Below are 10,230 nucleotides of genomic sequence, written 5' to 3'. Positions count from 1 at the left end.
GCCACTGGACTCCAGTCTGGGCGACAGAGTGAGACTCCAATTCCAAAAAAAAAAGAGCTATTAGCCAAGGAAGGAGGCTAGGGGAAGAGCCACAATTCAAATCTGGGCAGAGAAAGAGGAGTTCCTAAATGGACCAGAGAATACACTGTCAGAGAGAAAAGCAGAGAATCATGAGCCCACTTCATCATGGAAGCTGTGGTAGGCAGAGTCTAAGAACCACCCCATTAACCTCACCTCCTGGTTCTCATGCCCTTGTGTGCTGTCCTCTGCTTGAGTGTGGACTGGACCTAATGACTCACTTTTTTTCCTTAACATTCTATACTTCATTTCAAAAGTAACTCACTTCTAATAAATAGAATAAGGAAGAGGTGATGGGATATCACTTTTGAAAGTAGGTTATTATGGGCCAGGCACAGCAGCTCATGCCTGTAATCCCAGCACTTTGGGAGGTTGAGGCAGGAGAATCGCTTGAGCCCAGCGGTTTGAGACCTGTTGGGCAACATAGCGAGCCCTTGTCTCTATAAAAAAAATCAAAAAATTAGCCAGACATGGTGGCACATGCCTATAGTCCCAGTTACTTGAGAGGCTGAGACAGAAGGATCACCTGAGCCCAAGAAGTTGAGGCTACAGTGAGCTGTGATTGTGTCACTGCACTCCAGCCTGGGGGACAGAATAAGATCCCCAACCCAAACGGAAAAAAAATGTTTTTAAAAGACTATGGTTTCCATGTGGCACAAGTATGTTCATGTATATGTGTGCATCTCTGTCTTTCTCCCCTCCTCTCTCCCTCCTACCCAGTTGGATCACTCGCCTTAGGGGAAACTGTGTCATGCTATCCCCACCACAACCCAATCCTTCAGAAGAGACCACAGCCTCTCAGCTAAGTCACTCATGGATTCCTGACTCACAGAAACAATGAGATAATAAATGCTGTTGCTTTTGCGATGCTAAGTTTTGTGTTGATTTGTTATGCAGAAGCCAAGGGAGGAAAGATTTCCAAGAGATAGGTCCTGGTCAATGGAGTTAAAAAACTGTAGATAAAAACTAAAAAATGTCCATGGATTTGGCAAGAGAAGATCCTTACAAGTTCAGTGTGAATGGTTTCAGTGAGTTGAGACTCAAATGGGAAGAGAAGGCTGGGGCTGGTGAGCAGGAGTAGACATCTGTTGTTTCTGCCTGCCCAGCATCCATTTTCCCACGTTCTATAACAGCTTCCCGACTTTTCCCTGAGTAACCACCCATATCCTCCTGGAGATGTTTCTATGAGACTGTCAGGTTGCCCAGCTGTTGACAGGCCAAAGGAGGCCACATGACTCAAGCTGCACCAATCAGAAGCTCTCCCTGGAATTTGAATCATGAGCTTACGTGACAGGAGGCCCAAACCTGGTTGGAGCTGATTCATGCTGCAGCCAAGGCCAAAAGAAAACTGCCATTCCTTCTTGATACTTTGATCCTCATTACTGCCCCGGTTCCAGTCTTTTCCAAAGTCTGATTCTTCAGTCTCTCCCTCTGCTGTGGGTGCCACTTTCATTTCCTTCTAATAAATACCTTTCTTGCTTAAGTTAGCAAGAGTTGGTTTCTGTTGCTTGCAGCCAAAGAAGCTAACTCATACTTGTTCCTTCAAGAATCTGGGATAAAATGAAGGGGACAACAAAGGACAAGCACCAGGAGAGCACAGAGTAGAAGAAGGTTGTGTGTGTGTGTGTGTGTGTGTGTGTGTGTGTGTGTTGTTGTTGTTGTTGCTTTTTTAAATTTTCAAACACAGTTTATTTAGAAAGTAAGTTAGAGAGAGAGAGAGAGGAGATTCACCTCCCCGAGGTAGGGGAGGGGGCCAAAGCTAAGAAAACATGGTGACCAGAGCTCAAAGGGCCATGAGGAGACACCAGAATTCAACAAGGCAATGACCTAGTTAGTTTTTAAGGTGGTAGAAATACTGACGTGTCTATAGGCTGAGGAGGAGAGAGAAGAGAGAAAGCTGTGGAAACAAAGAAGAGAAGAACTGTGGAGCAATATTCTGGGGAGCAGTGATGGGATGAGTGGTGCACAGGTAGAGGGGGAGGACTAGAAAAGGGTCTGAAGAAGTGAAGTAAATGTGAGTATGGATACATGTAGGTTTGAGAAGGAAGCTGAAGGAAGTGAATGATTTGCCTCAATTTTATTTCTTGAGACTCAAAGGGTAGAGTTAGGGGGATATTCCAGATAAAGGAGTGAGTCAGGAGAGGAGGTGCTGACCAAGAACTTGGAATGACATCCATATGTGCCATTACATCTTCCCTGAGCGAAGTCCACCGTGTCCCACCGAAGATTGGGGTTAGGACATGCTGCTGGTAGACGAGGCAGAAGGCTAGAGGTGTAAGGGAATTGAGAACGTGTGTGTGTGTCATTTTTCATTGCCCTCCGGGTCCACCTTCCTCCACACTTCTTTACCCATATGGATGGCATCATCTGGGCTCCCTTGCTCTCTGACTTCTAATTAGTTCCTCCCTAAGAGAACCATCAGCAGGGAATCAGAGAAAGGGAAAGGAAAATATTCGGGATATCTTTTCCTACCCCCAGCTCTGTCTCAGTACCTTGGTTCTGGCAGAGGTTGTACCCCTCCACAAATCCAGCTCCTCTCAGACATATTTCAAGGTTCTCATGGCACTCCAGTAACACACTTTCCTTTCCTTACCCCTTCAGACCTAAGGGTGGTCAGGTCACAGTTTCCTGCCACCTTTACCTCCTTCACTGGTTTCCTTAACTCTGCCCACACCTCTGAAAATAGCCCCTTCAGCCGGGTTCGGTGGCTCAGCCTGTAATCCCGTGCCTTTGGGAGGCTGAGGTGAGCGGATTGCCTGAGCCTGCGGGTTCGAGACCCGCCTGGGCAGCAAGACCTCATCTCTTCAATAAATAAAAAAAATCAGCCGGGCATGGTAGCGCATGCCTGTAATTCCGGCTACTTGGAAGGCTGAGGTGGAAGGATCACCGGAGCCCAGCAGGTCGAGGCCGGGAGCGGCCACTGCACTCCAGTCTGGGCGACAGAGTGAGACTCCAACTCAAAAAAAAAAAAAAGAACACCTACAACCAGGCGTGGTGGCTGACGCCTATCATTCCATCACTTTGGGAGGTGGAGGCGAGAGGATTGCCTGAGCCCAGAGGTTGGAGACTATCCCGGACAACTTAGCAAGACCTGGTCTCTACAATAAATCAAAGAGTTAGCTGGGCATGGTGGTGCACGCCTATGGGACCAGCTACCTGGAAGGCTGAGGCGGAAGGAACGTCTGAGCCCAGCAGGTTGAGGCTGCGGTGGCCTTGAGTGTGCCACTGCCCTCCAGTCCGGGTGACAGAGAAAGAGCCCGACTTGATAAATCAGTAAATAAGCAAATCAAATCAAATCAGAGCTCAATGCCATGCATACCACAGGGACCCACAGACGCATAAAAGGGTGTGCTTTAAAGAACACCCACAGGCCAGGTTTGGTAGCTCAGCCTGTCGTCCCAGCACTTTGGAAGGCCGAGGCGAGTGGATTGCCTGAGCCCGCAGGTTCGAGACCAGCCTGAGCAACTTGGTGAGACCTCCTGTCTGCAACAAATCAAAAATTAGCTGGGCGTGGCAGTATGTGCCTGTAGTTCAGGTTACTTGGAAGGCTGAAATAGAAAGATCGCCCGAGCCAGCAGGTTGATGCTGGGGTGGTCGGGAGCGTGCCACTGCACTCCAGCCTGGGCGACAGAGTGAGACTCCAACTCAAAAAAAAAAAAGAAAAAGAAAAAGAAATTAGCCCCTTCATTAAATTATCTTAAGAATCCCAGCTGTGGCGCCTTCTATTTCCTGCGGGGACCCTGACTATTAGAGAGCTAGTGAGAGAGATCTGATGTTCCAGTATGAGACTCTGGCTTGGCAGGGAAGGGGGAAAAGCCAGATGGGGTCAGGTAGACTAGCAGAAAACAGAGGGATCAAGGGGGGAGAGCTCTCTATGAGTTGATGTGTACAGGTATCATGCCATGAGTGCCTGGCAGACCTGGAAGTCGGGTGCTGAAATCAGAGAACAGGATATTATGATTCTGAACATGGGAGACAGTATGGGGTTATAGTTAAAATCAGGGACTTTTTTTTTTTAAGTTGGAGTCTCACCTCACTCTGTCACCCAGGGTGGAATGCCATGGCACACTCACAGTCACCCCAGCATCGATCTGCTGGGCTCCGGCGATCCTTCTGTCTCAGACTTCCAAGTAGCTGGAACTACAGACATGCGCTACCACACCTGGCTAATTTTTAATTTATTGTAGAGACGAGGTCTCGCCAAGTTGCCTGGGTTGGTCTCGAACCCGCGGGTTCAGGCAATCCACTCACCCTGGCCTCCCAAAGTGCTGGGATTACAGGCTGAGCCACCAAGCCCAGCCAAAATCAGGGACTTCTAATTTGGGACACAGAAAGTTCTGGTGTTAGAATCCTGACTCTGCCATTTTACTAAATATGTCAGCCCAGGCAAGTGACTTCACCTTCCTGAATGTGTATCCTCATCTGAGGATACTAATAACAACCTTGCAGGTTTGTGTTTAAAGCATTTGGCACAGTGCCTGGCATGTGGTATAAGTGCTCAGTAAATGTTTCACTATGTATGCTACAGTTCCAGTAATGACTAAATCCAAGGTGTGGTCATGGGAGTGGATGGCTGGAATGGGATGAAGGTCACCAGAGATGAGGTGGAAAGAGACTGTGAGACTAGATAATTGGAAAGAAGGATCATCATGGGGCAGCAAAGTATCCTAGCAAGACAGCATTGTTTAGGATGGAGATGAAGTCTGTGAACAAGTGCCAGACTCTTCAGGAATGAGACGTGACCAGGGAATCAACTGATGTCAATGAGGAAGTAGGTAGAGGGTGGTAGAACCTGAGGACATAAGCTTCAAGGAAGCCTGAGTCCTGATAAGCCAGGTTAGAGTTGATATCTTCCTCGTCTAGCCTCCCACAGCCCCTGGTACATCCCTTTCAGATGTCAGTAATCATGTCCCCTACTAAGCCAGAGCCTGTCAAAGGAGGGATTGGATCTAACCAACTCTGTAGTACTTAGAACAAAAGTTAAGTTGGTAGATGCTTGTTGAATGACTTGGTGGTTGAGGGAAAGAGGAAAATCTACCTCTGCATCTTATTTACCGTTGATCTTGTTCCATTTATTGCTCTGCATTTTCTTTAGTTTACTTAGTATTTCTTAAAAAAAAAAACACAACTCTTATTCAATTTAAACAAATGTTTCCCCAGGCCTTCATACATGCTATTCTATCTACCTGGAATACCCTTGCCCACTCAAAGACTTCCTATACCTCATTCAAGAATGAGCAGAAATGAATCATCAGGGAGAAAAAAAATAAACCACAATAATATATTACTACACATTCATCAAATCAGCAAAATTAAAGCATCTGACAATATCAAGTATTGATGAGGATATGAAGCAAAGAGAACTCTCTTTAATTCTGGTGAGAGAGAAAATTGGTACTGCCACTTTAGAAAATAGTTTGTCAAGCCGGGCCCAGTGGCTCAAGCCTGTAATCCCAGCACATTGGGAGACGGAGGCAAGAGGATTGTCTGAGCCCAGGGTTCGAGACCAGCCTGGGTAATATAGTGAGACCTCGTCTCTACAGTAAATCAAAAAATTAGCCGGGCATAGTGGCATGTGCCTATAGTTCCAGCTACTTGAAAGGCTGAAGTGGAAGGATCACCTGAGCCCAGCAGGTCAAGGCTACAGTGGTCATAAGCGTGCCACTGCACTCTAGCCTGGGCCACAGAGTGAGACTCCAACTGAAAAAAAAAAAAGAAGAAGAAGAAGAAGAAAAGAAAAATAGTTTGTCAGTGTAGTGGGTAGAAAATGTACCCCAAAAGATGTCCAGACTTAATCCCTGGAACCTGTGTTACTTTATATGGGAAAAAAAGGACTTTGCAGATGTGATTAAAGTAAGAAATTTGAGATGAGATTATTTGGGTGGGCGCTAAATGCATTCACTTGCATCCTTCTAAGAGAGAAACAGGAAAATTTGACACAAAAGAGGATAAGGCAATATGATCACAAAGGCAAAAGAGACTGGAGTGATGCTGCCAGAAGCCAAGGGATGCTGGCAGCCACCAGAAGCTGTAAGGGGCAAGGAACTGATTCTCTCCTAGAGCCTCAGGAGTCTGATACCTGGTTTCAGTCCAGTGAAACAAATTTTAGATTTCTGGCCTTCAGAACTGTGAGTGAATAAATGTCTGGTGTATTAAGCCACTATGTTTGTGGTACTTTGTTATAGCAGTTATAGGAAACAATATAGACAGACAGTATCTACCAAGCCCAAGCATACTCATGCCCATCTCCAGCAACTCTACTTCTAGGTATATCCCTACAGATATGTGAGCATTTGTTCACCAAGAACCATGCACAAGAATGTTCATACAGCATTATTCATAATAGCCCCAAACTTGAAGCAACCCAAATGTCCATAAACAGTGCCATGCATGAACTAATTGTGATAGTCATACCATGGAATACTGTACTATACAGCAATAAAAATAAGCCGGGTGCAGTGGCTCACACCTATAATCTCAGCACTTTGGGAGGGTGATGTGAGAGGACTGCCTGAGCAGCCTGGGCAACTTAGTGAGACCTCATCTCTACAGTAAATCATAAAAATAAGCTGAGTGTAGTGGTGCACACCTATAGTTCCAGCTGCTTGGAAGGCTAAGGCAGAAGGACCACCTGAGTCCAACAGGTGGAGGCTGCAGTGGCCATGAGCATGCCACTGCACTCCAGCTTGGGCAACAGAGTGAGATTCTGACTCACAAATAAATGAATAAATAAACCAACTACAGATAAGAAGAACATGGAAGACTCATAAACAATGCTGAGCAAAAGAAACCAGGCACAACAGAAAATATACTGTATGATTCCATTTATATTAAGTTCAAGAAGAGATAAAACTAACTATATCATGGGGTGATGAAAAACTAGAAAGTTAAAGAAAAGTAAGGAATTAATTACTATAAATGTCAGGATAGTGTTTCCAGTCAGGGGAAGGAGGTGGTGATCAGGAAGGAGCACATGACAGAAAGGAGGGCAGGAGTTTCTGCGGTGCTGGTAATGTATTTCTTGGCATGGGTAACACAGGTGTTTTTTGTTTCTTTGTTTTTTAGTCAGAGTCTCACTCTCTGCAGCCCAGGCTGGAGTGCAGTGGCATGATCACGGCTAACTGCAGTCTTGACCTCCTGGGCTCCAATGATCCTCCCACCTCAGCCTCCCAAGTAGCTGAGACTACAGGCACATGCCACCATGCCCAGCTAACTTTTTGTGTTTTTGTAGAAATGAGGTCTTCTTATGTTTCCCAGGCTGGTCTTGAATTCCTGGGCTCAAGCAATCCTCCCATCTTGGCCTCCCAAGTTGCTGGAATTACAGGTGTGAGCTACTGTACCCGTCCAACAGAGATGTTTTTACATTAACTTTAACTGTACATTTAAGTCTTAAGTACTTTTCTGAATGTTATATTTCACAACTAAAATATATCTTGGTGGTGGTGGTGGAGGTAATTTTTTTTTTTTAGTTGGAGTCACTCTGACACCCAGACTGGAGTGCAGTGGCATGATCATGGCTCACTACAGCCTTGACCTCCTGAGCTCAAGCAATCTCCTCACCTCAGCCTCCCAAGTAGGACTATAGGTGCACACTTTTTAATTGTTTATTTTTATTTATTATTATTTTTTTTTGAGTTGGAGTCTCACTCTGTCACCCAGACTGGAGTGCAGTGGCCGCTCCCGGCCACCGCAGCCTCAATCTGCTGGGCTCCAGCGATCCTTCTGCCTCAGCCTTTCAGGTAGCTGGAACTACAGGCGTGTGCTACCACGCCCGGCTAATTTTTTTTTTTTGAGTGGGAGTCTCACTCTGTCGCCCAGACTGGAGTGCAGTGGCCACTCCCGGCCACCACAGCCTCGACCTGCTGGGCTCCGGCAATCCTTCCGCCTCCGCCTTCCTCTGAGTAGCCGGAATTACAGGCACGCGCTACCACACCCAGCTGATTTTTAATGTATTGTAGAGATGAGGTCTCACCAAGTTGCCGAGGCGGGTCTCGAACCCACGGGCTCAGGCAATCCACTCACCTCAGCCTCTCAAAGGTGCGGGCTGAGCCACCGAGCCCGGCTATTGTTTTAATTTATTGTAGAGATGAAGTCTGGCCAAGTTGCCCAGTCGGGTCTCGAACCCGCGGCTTCAAGCAATCCACTCACTTCAGCCTCCCAAGGTGCGGGATTACAGGCTGAGCCACCAAGCCTGGCTAGGTGCACACTTTTTAAAATTTTTTAAATTTTTCTGGTGGAGATGAGGTCTTGCTGTTGCCCAGGCTGTTCTCAAATTCCTGGGCTCAAACATTCCTTCTGTCTCAGCCTCCCAAATGCTGGGATTACAGGCATGAGCCATAACACTTGACTGGTGGTGGTAATCGTTAACAGAATGAACAAGGAATTTCCCAGTCCCTGAAGCCTTCTTGTGGCCCTCCACTCAGTGCCTTCTGGGCTCCCCCAGGCTCTGTCACTTGTTCAGTCATGGCTCTGAGCACTCTGAGCTGCGACCCACTATGTCTGCCGGTCTGGCTCACCGGCTTCCCTCTGCCCAGAACAGCAGCTCTCCAGAGCCAGTGCCTAGGCTGGAGCCCTCAGCATCCCCAGCACAGCGCAGCTCAGGGCCTGGCACCCAGGAGGCATCGTGAGACATTTGCTGCCATGCCCAGACACACTGGGCCTGCCTCACACTGCCACCTTATATTGTCAGGGCTAGTGATCATCTCCCCACCAGTTCCTGCTCCCACAGAGAAGACTGTGGCCTAGACAACGGCTGACCTACGTGGGGGTGGCTGGTTCTAAATCTGCACTTACCGCTGTTTGTTTTCTCTCTCAAGCCCATTCAGCAATGTTCTGAGGTCTTCGCAAGAGCTGTTCCCTCTGCCTGGAATGCCCTCTCTGTCATTCTGTTGAACTCCTACTCATCCTTCAAGAGCCAGACCCAGGTACCGCTCCTCCGTGGAGCAGTGGCCCGCCTTCCTTCCCAGCTCCCACAGGCCCCTATTTCCTGTGGCCGCAGCCTGTTCATGCCCTGCCCCCACACAATCCTGTTTCTCGACTTCTAAAGCTCTCTGATCTCCCTCAGTTGTCCTCGTGTTTTGGGTGTGACCCACTTCTGGGTCTCGAGGGTCTGTGTGTCACCCCTGGCTCCCCGCTCGCTCCGACAAGCTCCCCAGCGCATGTGCTCAGGGAAGCTCTGGAGGCGTGAGGCACCGCCTCGCCTTTCCCGCCAACGCGCACTTCCAGGCACCCACTGCGCCTGCGCAGGCCTGCAACCACGTGATCAGACCTCCCTACTTCCGGCAGCAAAAGAGATGGGTCTGGGGCTGAAAAGGGCGGGACAGAAAGGGCGAAACTGAAGGGGATGGCAGAGCCTGAAACGCGTCCTGACAGACGACCAGGAGACAATCCTCTGGACTTGAGAAGCGGGTCCTGGAATTTGGCCCGGTAGTCCAGAGCCCAGCAGGGGCTAAGGCAAGCCGCAGCTCCCACCTTCACCAAGGAGGAGTAACCGAAGTAGAGGACAGCCTCAAATCTTAGGAAGCCTGTGAAAAGAAGGCCCACACCCCTTGAAGGGTCCGAGCGAGGGGATGGAATCCCCATCTCACTCCCCAAATTCACTGCTGTCACCCAGGTAGAGGTTCTCTCCATCTCAATGTTTCACTATCCCTCAAAGAAAAAAAAAAACAGGAATAAAATCCCACACAAGGTAGCTGAGTATTAAGAAGAACTTGAGTAGGTGCCCGGTAGAATTTAGCTCCTTCCCAGAGAGGGTAAAGGCAAGTCTGAATCACACAGCAGCTGGCTGGATCAGGCCTTGGCTCCTGGACAGGACTCAGCTCCTAGATTTGCCACTCCATCCCTGTACATAAACACAGGTCAACGGTCCAGGACAAGTTCCAGTATGGGCAGGTGCACCCCTCCCCAAAGATAATGCCAACCCTTAGGAGTCCCTGCCGTCTACCCCCAGCTCCCCAACCCTCAATCCCTTCCCCCTCAGGAAGGAAAACCCTGGGTGTTGTGTAAGAAACTTTAGTTCCTGAGCTCTTACACAAAGGGAGGGGAAAGGGCAGAAGGCCAGTCTCAGCTGTTGCCACAGAACAGCAAAAAGCAGTGTTTGGCCTTAGAAAGAAGAGATGAGGCCCGGCTCGGTGGCTCAGCCTATAATCCCGC

This window comes from Carlito syrichta, unplaced genomic scaffold (genome assembly GCF_000164805.1).
Source record: "Carlito syrichta isolate Samal-C Ts95f unplaced genomic scaffold, Tarsius_syrichta-2.0.1 Scaffold123301, whole genome shotgun sequence".
Lineage (NCBI taxonomy): Eukaryota > Metazoa > Chordata > Mammalia > Primates > Tarsiidae > Carlito > Carlito syrichta.
Note: the sequence above shows the minus strand (reverse complement) of the source record.